Source organism: Anopheles bellator, chromosome 2 (assembly GCF_943735745.2).
Source record: "Anopheles bellator chromosome 2, idAnoBellAS_SP24_06.2, whole genome shotgun sequence".
Lineage (NCBI taxonomy): Eukaryota > Metazoa > Arthropoda > Insecta > Diptera > Culicidae > Anopheles > Anopheles bellator.
In genome coordinates this window covers 5,944,415-5,955,142 of record NC_071286.1, presented here as the reverse complement: position 1 = coordinate 5,955,142, position 10,728 = coordinate 5,944,415, and positions in this window count along the sequence as shown.

Below are 10,728 nucleotides of genomic sequence, written 5' to 3'. Positions count from 1 at the left end.
CACGTTCGCCATATTATGTAGGTTCACGCTACCCTTTATGCTACTTATTAAACTTTTTTCAAAGGCCACTCTCAGTGAGATGACATCTCACCTCACTTTCATCGTCGCTAAGCCCAATTTTCGATCAAAACCATCTTCAATTACCCGGCGAACAATCACTAACACTAATGGACAAAAACTTGATTGAGAATCAGCGTCGATGTTTGGATTATAACATCGATTACTATCGTCATAAGCACACGTCCAGAGATTACTATGATTGCCTTGCTCCATGGCTCACTGAGAGATTGGGCGGCCGAACGCTTTGTACACGATGAGCTGATGAACCGTTCACATTAAATCTATTGTTATCGAACTGACATCAGATCATTCACTTTTGATCCCTTTACAGTGAGGCTCAAGCCAGTAATGCAATGCACATTGAAGACGATGGCTTCTACTAAATATAAAATATTCAAAATGCAATTCCTTGTGGATGAGAGTGAAGAACAGCTGTATGCTACATTTTGTCGACGTTTGAGAACGTTTTGTCCTTTGAACCCAATTCTAATAAAATTAAGTAACTATGATTTCCTTGTTGAGGCCTGTTTTCTATTTCTAAGGGGAGCTCTATTTCTAAGACAACCATCAATGTGTAATAAATACGGCCCGGTCCGTTCCTCTAAGATTAAAAAAAAAATTAAAAAAAATCAATGTGTAAATTATTGTGGTACGTTTAACCCTAATCGATGATCCACTGAAGCCGATCGATAACCAGTGGGTTGTTAGTAAAACCGTCCAGTTGGTCGAAAATCTGAAAATTCAAGGCAGCATCGCTCTTTTCCTGTGCTACTATCGCAAAAAAATGACGGGAACTCGCTTATAGCTCGAACAATCTTTCTTTGTGCTTTTATAACCCCTACTCTATGCAATACATCGTGTGTCTACATTTTTTCAAGTCGGAAAAGTTTCTTTTAGGAATAGCGTTCAGTACATTCTTCGCTTCGGCTCCTATCACAACTATTTACTGTAAAGGGCATCTACCGAGGGGCCTGTTGAGTGTAGCGAATAGCCAGAACTCACATGGCACGTTAAGTCAGACGAATACTACGCAAAAGACCCAAGTAGTATTCACTGTTTACAGTTTATCCAATTCCCGTTATTTTGTTCGTCACAGCAGTACAATATTGAGGTAAGTTAAAATGTATGCCGAGAGTGCTCCACCAGTCAGTCGTTGGACCACTTCACAATTTAGCCACCGCACGCCAAATCGTTCCCCGAAAGCCCGTTCGTACGGAAAAAGTGTGTCAAACGTTCAAGGTCACGTGCCAAGGATCCTGGTTCCGGGCACACATATCGTCAAACTAAATCACACGGCACGGTGACTAAACATATCACGAGCAGCAGCAGCAGCAGCAAAAAAAAACATATTTAGCAACGACGAAACGGACAAAACTGTAATGCAAAAGCCCTGCTGGAGGTCCTCCGCAAGTCGTTCGCTTCTTGTTTGCTCGCAGCAGCCACTTCAGGTCGTCGGCCCCCGCCGTCCTGGCGGCACTAGCAAGGACTTGGGCCGGGCCGCTATTCATCGTGGCCCCACTCCCTTAGCCAACGGACGGGAAACTCGGTGCATCACTCGGAGTGTTGAGCAAATGCAGCGTTTTGCAGTTGCAACACTCTACGCCGCCCACCCCCCATCCTGCCCCACCGGATACTTGGTGAGTAGGTGTTTCACGACTTTTTTTCGTTCTTTTTTTTTGTTGCGCCATTATGATGCCTCTAGAAGAGGGTGCGGTGGGTTGCGCATTGCCGTGGAAGGAACGCGCGGCCCGCCACCGGACGACGGCCGGGTAAGTACTTCAAGAGATTGAATTCCAGTAACGCCCGCATGCCCGGCACGGTACCCACAAAGTGTATTAGGCGAGGGAAGGGGCTGTACACGCTCCCGGACGATTCCCGTGGACACTCGGCTCGGCTCGGCTGCAACTCCCTGCGCAAGTAACGGCGTGCCGCGTTTGGTGGGGCCGGCAACATAAGATGCACATCTCTTTCCCTCGAAAAACGAAAGCCCACACACCAATTGAAGGACTTTCTATATGTTTCGAGCTGAAAGCATAGTGTTTCAAAGGCGTCGATGGTTCACAAAGAGCGGTCCGTGGGAATGGTGGCCCACCCCGGTGCATTCCATTCACCGAACCGCCCCGGACCAGGACCCGGGCCCGATACTAAATGCATATAAATGCACACCTATTTGCAGGCCGTCCCACTTCATGGTTTAAAATATTACCTGGCCCGGTGCACTTTTGTTCATTTCCGTTTTATTATTTGCACACCGGCACACCCCGGAAAGCCACCCGGGGAGCATAAGCCGGGGGGGGGGGTGCTGCCCGCTGCGTGGATTTATGGGCCAACGGTGAGCCGGCGAGCTCAACGGTGGTCCACAAATTATTCATCCGAGCGAGATTAAAGATCTCGCCCGGCAGATATCCTTCCCCGCTCGCTGGCGAAAGGATGCCCGGCCGGTGTGTGTTTTTGTTGGTGCGTGATTCACGATGATCTATGCTTCGCGTTCGAGTGGGCGGATGGGCGCTGGTGCATTCTCAAATGCTTTCCCACCGTGCGAGGCCGCATTGTTCGGTTCGGTGTCGGGGAGGATCGGAATATTTGATGGAGAGCCGCCAGACCAGCGGGGCCAGTAGCGAACGGGATTCACTTTTTGGGATCACACAAATCGATTGCTCCCGGGAGGAACAGAGAGAGAGAGGGAGGGGACAGAACAATAGCCACTTGGCGTTCGTTCGAGGCACAGTGCAGCGAGGATGTTAGTATCTTGGTAACGGCCAACGGATTGAGGATATTATTTGAGGTTTTTATTTGGGGAAGGATTTTGCTCCAAAAGTTTCTAGAAAAACCCGGTTGCCATCTGTCATTTTATTCAGCTACTTCATTTCCGATTTTAGAAACAGTGGTACTCAATCTAGTTGAACGAACAAAATTCAAAAACCGGTGACTCCTGTGAGGTTAACCAAAATTCATCTTCAGAGTACTCTAAGTGTCGCAATGAGATCGTGGGCCATTGGTTCTTCCTACAATTCCAGTCGATTTTGCTATCCCAACGGAGCCCAATCTTATCTTCAACATAATTAATTGGTACTGAAGTATCAATGATCGTAACAACTTCCGATTAAAGGGACATCGCGTTGTACAATTTGTTGTTTAAACTTCTAGCTGCTCAAATTGTTGCCCTGTTCTTGTTAGTCATCGTTAACTTGTCCGCACATAAGTTATAGGGTTAGTCTTGACCCGCTAGACAATATTTAGCTTGAATAAATAAAAAAGTATAATAAAAATACTTTAAGCCGTCGGAGTGATGAACGAAATACCAGCCAATTTTTGTTGGCTCGGAACATTCTTGCCGCACTGCACTGCGTTTTGCATGGATCTTACCAGGAGGCATGGAGACCCGCCAGGCATGGGCGCGGTTCCGCCGACCCCACCCCGATGGGGTAAAGAGGTCGCATTTTTAGAACGATGTTTCATGTTTACGGTGCCTCTCGGAGCACACACAAAAAAAAACGATAAAATAAAAGAACAACAATTGAAACATTTCCCCATGCGCGCCGCGGCTGTCGAAACGCTGATCCGGCCAATGATACTCGAAACTTTGTCCGCGCCCGGGAACCCGAAAGTGCTCACGTGAAGAGTCGGCGAAACACACACAGAGTTTGGCGTTTGGAGGACATATTTTTTGGAGCGGAAAATATGGGTTGAGTGTTTATGGGCGCGCGCGCGTCATCCCTGCAATGGCTTCGGGCAGGACCAACGAAGGCCGCAGTTTTGTTTTTTTTCCTGTTGTTTTCTGCCCCTGAAGCGTGTGTCAGCCAAAGCGGGACCGGAAGTGCCAGCATAACCGGGGCGAACGGTGGAAGGTACGGTGGTGTTAACTTGAAACCCGGCTCGGCGCGGCTCGGCGCGGTTCGGCGCGGCTCGGCGAGTCATAATGAGACCGAAGAGGGTTCGTTCCCGCGCTAAGAAGTCCGCGTTTCGTTTGCCACTCGGTCCCGGCCGCAGGACCACTTTCCGTCGTTGGGGCCATTGTTGTTATGCAGCATAAACAACGCAGCGAGCGCAGAACTCAACCGGAACGAAAGGCAAATAAAGCAAAAACGGAAACCCGTAGCAAGGGCGAACATCAAAGCGTCGGGGCATGCCATGCCCCCCACCAAGGTAAGCAACTGCCAGCACCAACACATACACAGCAAGTGGTTGGCTGCAGTGCACAACCGGAGTCAGCCAGCAGCAGCAGTAGCATGCCATGGAGGACCCGTCGCCAAGATATGGGTTGCCTGCGATGTTGCTGAGTAAGCAGAAAATTTATGACCCGGAAATGATCCCTCCCATCGGGCCCTCCGTCGCCACTCGGGGGGACCCGGGGACGCGGACCCCGGCAGCATAAGGAGGGGCAACATAAGGAGGTGTACACACAATCATATCTTGAAAGTTGACAGAAAACCGCTTTGCACGAATTGCGGGCCCCGCGGTGTGTTTCGTTCGATTGTGTTTCCGGTTTCTCTCTCTCTCTCTTTCTCTTACTCGTTCTCTCTCTCTCTCTCTCTCTCTCTATTGCTTCTTGAGGGTTGAGGCCCACAGCCAGCCAGCATGGCAAATAAATCAAAACCAAAATCCGTGGGCGTGGGTCGGCTGGCTGGCCGGTCGAAGTTCCACGGGTCGAGCCGCCGCACACCAAATCACGGGAGGCTGTACCCAGTTTTCACCACCCCAATTTCACCGTAAAGGGCTCCGAATACCGGGTTTGATAACATTAAGACGTTAATAATGCATTGGCGTAAACGGCTCGGCGAGAAATCTGGCCGGTCGGCGAATGAATATTTGACAACGCCACCATCGCCCATCGTATTGACTCGCTTTCTTTTGCGTGTGGGGATTGAAATTGAAAAACGGGAAACCATGTCGGCCACACCGCACCATGCCTTGGCCGGAGTGCGGGCACCACGCATGATTGAAAGCACACATTTATGGTGCCGAATATTCCGACCCGTTTGCCGACTCGGTGTCGATTTTGATGAGTTTTGATTTTCCGACTCCCAACTTCGACTCCGGTTTTCCGGTTCGTTGCCTTCCGCGTGCGCACCAATATTAAAATCCGGCCCGGTTCAAGTTCTCGAGGTTCCACCACACCGGGAACACCGCGACACGCCACTAATTCTTGTTCCACCGCGACGACGACGACGAGGACGACGACGACGAAGTGAACAAACACCACACGGCGCAGTGCGCTCGAGCAGCTCGGGTGTAACCGCATAATAATGTTGCCATCCTCGAGAGCGCCTCCGATCTGCACACTGAAGCGAACCCGCGAAGCGAAATCCTGCGCCGTCCTGTCGGTTATTTAATTTCGCATTTGACTTCTCGCTTCTCGATTTGTGGCGTATCGGGGCACCGCCCGCCCGAGAGACTAAATTCAAATCGACATCCGTGCGGAGCCGTGTGTAATCCACGGCCACGGTGACTATGCGGAGGTCTGGCGGAGTACCGTGTGCCACTCGGTGTAATATCGGAACGGTGGAGCGGAATTTATGCGACTCAATATGCGATCCGAGCGAATCGTCGTCCTCGTCCTCGCCGTGACTTGCTCGAAGCCGGCGAAGGACCCCACGGCTAACGGCGTTATCTAACCGCGAGCGGTTCGGGCTGCGCCGGCATTACGGAGCGCCGGGCCGGCGGATGTGTTAAAAATTAAAAGAAAAATGGCACGATGGGAACAACTTGCCAACGCAGGTCACATCCACCCCATACGTCAGCAATTTGGTGGCGCTCGCGCCGTGGTCGTGCACGTTCGCCAATTTAGGAAATGAGTTTCGCCGAGACGGGTTTTCGGTGACGGCTCAATCGCGCTTGTGGAACACGATCCAATCGCTGCTCGATGCCAGCTGGACCGTCTGCGGTGGATGGATAGCCTTTGATTAACGGACGCCTGGTCAACAGTAATCCAACGCGAGAATTGCCATCCACTGCCTATACAGCTCGTAATTACCTGCCATTTACACTCGGGGCCGCCCACGTGGTTACTTATTGAATGTGACTCGTACAATTTCAGACCACATTTGTGTTCGATGGGTCGTGTAAAATATTCCCCCCTTTTTCTGGATCGAAACATTGACAATCATTTTTTGAAACTTAATTATTCAAACGAATAGCATGGGACGTTTAATTGGTCGGTGGGGTCTGTGTCCTTCACGTCCTTCAATTCGGTGGATTTGTTCGTGACGTACAAGGACCTCTGGTATGTTGACTTGAATTAATCGCACTAGAAATTGCAATCATTCGAATTAGAATGACATGTAGTCGGGGCATTTGGAAAAGCGTTGACGAAACACGAAAGGACGAATGATTGTCGAATGTTATGTAACAAAATATGAAATTTGTAGCGCTACCAGGGGTCCTAACTGTGACATGATTGATTGCCTCGTTATGGGCAATATGTATGCCGCGCTTCGTTCAAATCTGCTTGGTACAATCTTGAGGAATGCTTTTCTACGTTCCTGTCGTAGGGTCTAACAGCTTTCCACGGCCCCACAAGCCACTGTATACACAATTTCACAGTTATCGGCTCGATAGTTTCCGAATTCAGGAAGGAAGGAGATTAATTTTTATGTTTATAGATGTGTATGAATTTTCTGCCCAACGAAGGTTCCAGTTAATGTCCAGAGCAGTGCGTTGCCAACAGACTCTTTAGCTTCCGGAGGTGGCGGTGACCTGACACGGCCATCTCTTAGCACTCTGTCAACGGTGAAATCATCTGTAAGCCCGCGAAAGAACGTACCTGGTGAGTTGGGTCCGAGTGCACTGTCCTCATGGCTGTTACGATGGGCGGAACCGGAACCGTTGGCGGGAGGGACACCGTACGGGAGTGTCGTTACAGTGCCCGAGGCAACGGTTGGGGCCTGCGTCGGAATCGAAGATTTGTGGCCACCGGTTTGCGATATCGCACCGTACGAGGTGGCCGGCAGGGGTCCATTAGCCTGATCAAGGCTCGCACCACCAGCAGGGCGTTGGCGCTGGCCGCCGACACCTGCGTAACCACTACTGTTGCCACCACTGTTGCCACCACCACCCGGTTCAACCAGGACACCTAGGGCGCCACCAACTCCGACCGCCGCCGCGCAACCTGTGGTTGATGAGGGGGGCGATCGAACGCAGCAATCGGGCGCCGGTGCCACCCTATCGGTGCACTTGGCCAGCGGGCCCGACCCGGCGAAGGACTCGGCGGGTTGCCTGGCGGCGTTCACGGTGTCAGCCAGCAGCTGCACCACCGCTGCACCACCGTTCACGCTGCTGACGGCCGATGACGATTGGTTCGTTGCGGTCGACGAAACACTTCCATCCGAACGGCACCGCTCTCGGCCGGCGTCCGGGCTCGTCGCGTACTCGGCGAAGAATATTCGTGACCTGCGAATGACAGCACGAATGCCGGTGGGTTAAGGTGGTGTAATTAGGAAACCGTTTTGCCAGCCCTTGGAGCTTGACAAATTTAAAACAGTAACTCTCAGAAGTGCCAGTTGGAAAAAAATGAAAGGACCACAGGAATTCCTTGCTGGTAAATCAAAAAGCTACGGATGGGATGAATTAGGAATCTGATCCGATTGTCGAGAAATAAATAAAAAAGAACAGAAATGGAAAATTAAACACAAAGACACAAACGCAAAACACACTCGAGATATTTGTTGGGTGCCTAGAATCAAGTTAAAAACGCGGAATGAATAAACAACAAACAAAACGTTACGCAGTAAGTCCAAGGGCACGTATAAAAACCAAAAAGTAAAATAAAAGTTAGAAATTTTAGACAAACGAGTTGGTGGGTCGATTTCAATGGCGCAAATACCCAGCAACAGGCAGCGGACTCTATAAGATGGTCTTGATGAAACCATTCGAGGCGACCCTAAAAACAACAAAAGCTAGTAAGTGCAAACTGTAAAACTACATCCGCCAATCTGTATGATCGTAAAACCCCGTTTCTTACATATTATTATTACAGTTTGCAGTTTCACTGAGAGTCGCGCACCGAGAACAGCAACTCCACAGATCCATTAAGTCACACTTAGGGCCATCTTTATCATTTTGGCACAACGACTGACCGACGCTACGTGAGCATATCGGAACATTGAGCTATTTTGCCAACGGCACGGAAAACAGACCCATTCTTTCGCTGAGCCCACTGCACACTGCATGGCCACATTAGCATATCGCGAGTCGGAAAAGATTGGGATAAGAACGTAAAAACGGTGTTATGTAGAGCACCAGGCTTGGCCATCCGATTGCTCCCGGGCGCGCTCGCTGGCAGGCGCATCCCAAACAAGAGTGAAGATTGAGCATAAATTATGCCACATACACGCACACACACAAACACGGCACCGTGAATCAGCAGCACCCAATGTTTACGAGGCCCACGTTTCCATGCATAATGATCCGCGTGTGCACCGCTGTCCGCTGTAGCCACCGATGTGGTGAGGCGGAAAAAACACTATGCGAACGGGGAAAAAACAATAAGGAAGTTTTCGCTACAATACCGTCCGACGGCCACCAGGCGTACCTGCACTTTGCATGAGCATCCCAACACCTACCGGAGTGGGTTCCGGTGCCTTTGCCGAGCGCTCGGCATAAATCAAACACATGCTCGTTACTACTTTCGGTGGTGAAACTGACTCCATTGGCAGTACCTTTGGCGGCAGTGGGTCCAAGGGGGCCGGAAGCGTCTGCTCTGGCTCGTCCGGGCCACACGAGAGCAGTGCACGGGCTGCAGATTGCCCGAACCAATAACCCCATCAACCCACGTGGGTATTACAAAAAGTGGGTCACCATAATTCAGGTGCCGTTCTTCGGACCGAAAGCGTATGTAAGCCCATGTAATGTGTCGTTTGCAAAACCCAATAAATGATCATCAAAGTCGAGCGCTTAATTAACCCCCCGGGGAGTTCCCAATAAAGCCTGGCGTTACTTTTCCTTAATAGACAGAGGTCAGCGTGCTGCCACAAAGGGATTCGCGTAGGGTACAGCCCAGCCGAGGACCATTGAGGAGCATTTAAGTAATGAGACTTCTAGCAAAACCACTTTTGTCGATTTATCCTAAAAACTTCTTTATGCGTCTCCAGGGGTCGCAAACTGCACCGGGACGATGGAGGGCACGGAAACGTACGGGTCAAAGCTGGAAGTGCACAACAGGAAGCAGTTCCACCTGCACCGTGCTTAACCTTGGTTCTTGCACATTCATCACAAAAAGCCCTGCAACCTTGGTCCATGCCGGTGGCGCCCGGAAGACGAACGGTTCCGATTAGACAGCGAAAGGAATGCGTTGTTTACGGATATTTACATAAATACATTCCATGCAAATGAAATTCCGTCACCGACCCGACCCAGCCCAACGGAGCAGATCCCGGTGGCCACCACGGTGGCTTTCGGCGGGAAAATAAAGTCACTGCCGGAGGCGTCCCGAAGACCAGGGTCGGGCTTTCCGGGACTAATCACATCGCCATCGGCCAGCCAACGAGTCCAACACCAGCAAACCATGCCCCCTCGGATTTTGTGGCCCGTCATCGTGGGCCACTTAAAGCCATTGGGGAGCCGCCAGGAGCTCGTTAATCATGGGTTTGTACAGCGCGCCCTTCCTGGCTGTGCCTGGCACCGAGTGAACGGGGACGAGTCAAATCTACCGTAAATCCTGGCCAGCCCGACCGGCAAATCGACCGGTAAATCCACAGCGTGTCGGTGTGCAATCGGGACCGGGGACGAAGTGATGAACATTTTGTTTATGCAGCGACGCCATTTTGACGCAAACGTCAGCCTGGCCGACAGAAATCGCCCCGTGATTTGCCAGACCGCCAACAGCTCGCCGGGCTCGGTAATCTTTTAATAGAACGATGAAGACATTTTTCATCACACCATCGCCATTTGGGGCCAGTTGGACGGCGGAGGAAAAAGTGGACCAGTGCAAAAGCAGGAAAAACAAAACAGGGCCAAATTTTTGGGACATTGGGCTTCACTTTGGCGCGTGGGTTAGTAAGTCCTGAAGCTGCCCCAGAACGTTCCCATAGTGCTATTGATGTTTATTTTTCCTTTTTGAAGGGAATTCAGCGTGTCTATTCCAAAGTACGTTCCGGACCTCATTCACCCCGTTTATGGTCTTTTCGACTCTGGTACGCAGAAGTGGATTTGAGCGCCTCGAAAGCTTTTCAGTATTTTTGCTTCCATTTTCTCATTCACGATCCTCCGGGTTATGCAAAATGTTAATGAGCATAGGCTCAAATTCATCATGCCTCAACGTTCGAACTTATTGACCCACGTGTTGTGCCGAGGCAAAGTGTCGCAACTAATGCCCATGTAGCCCCCGAGCAATGAACAAACGTAAACCAGAGGAAAACAAAAACCCAAAAACCCCGGGAACGGAAAAGCAAAACATCCGTTTATCTGCAATTAAGCAGTAACAGTAGCCCCACGGCCCGATGGCTGGCCAGGTGCAAGTACGGAGGAGCGCTCGAAACGGGTTCTCCTGCAGATGAAGTGATGAGCGCTCTCTCGTGTCAGTTACAGCGGTGGGTGGCCCATAAAACACGTCCGCCCGGCCCCACCGGGCAAGGGGAGAACAAACAAAAATGGATACAAGCTCTCCTGATGAATGGGTCCCACCGGGGCCCGATTTGCGGATCGAACGAATGAAGGCGATGCCGACTTCAT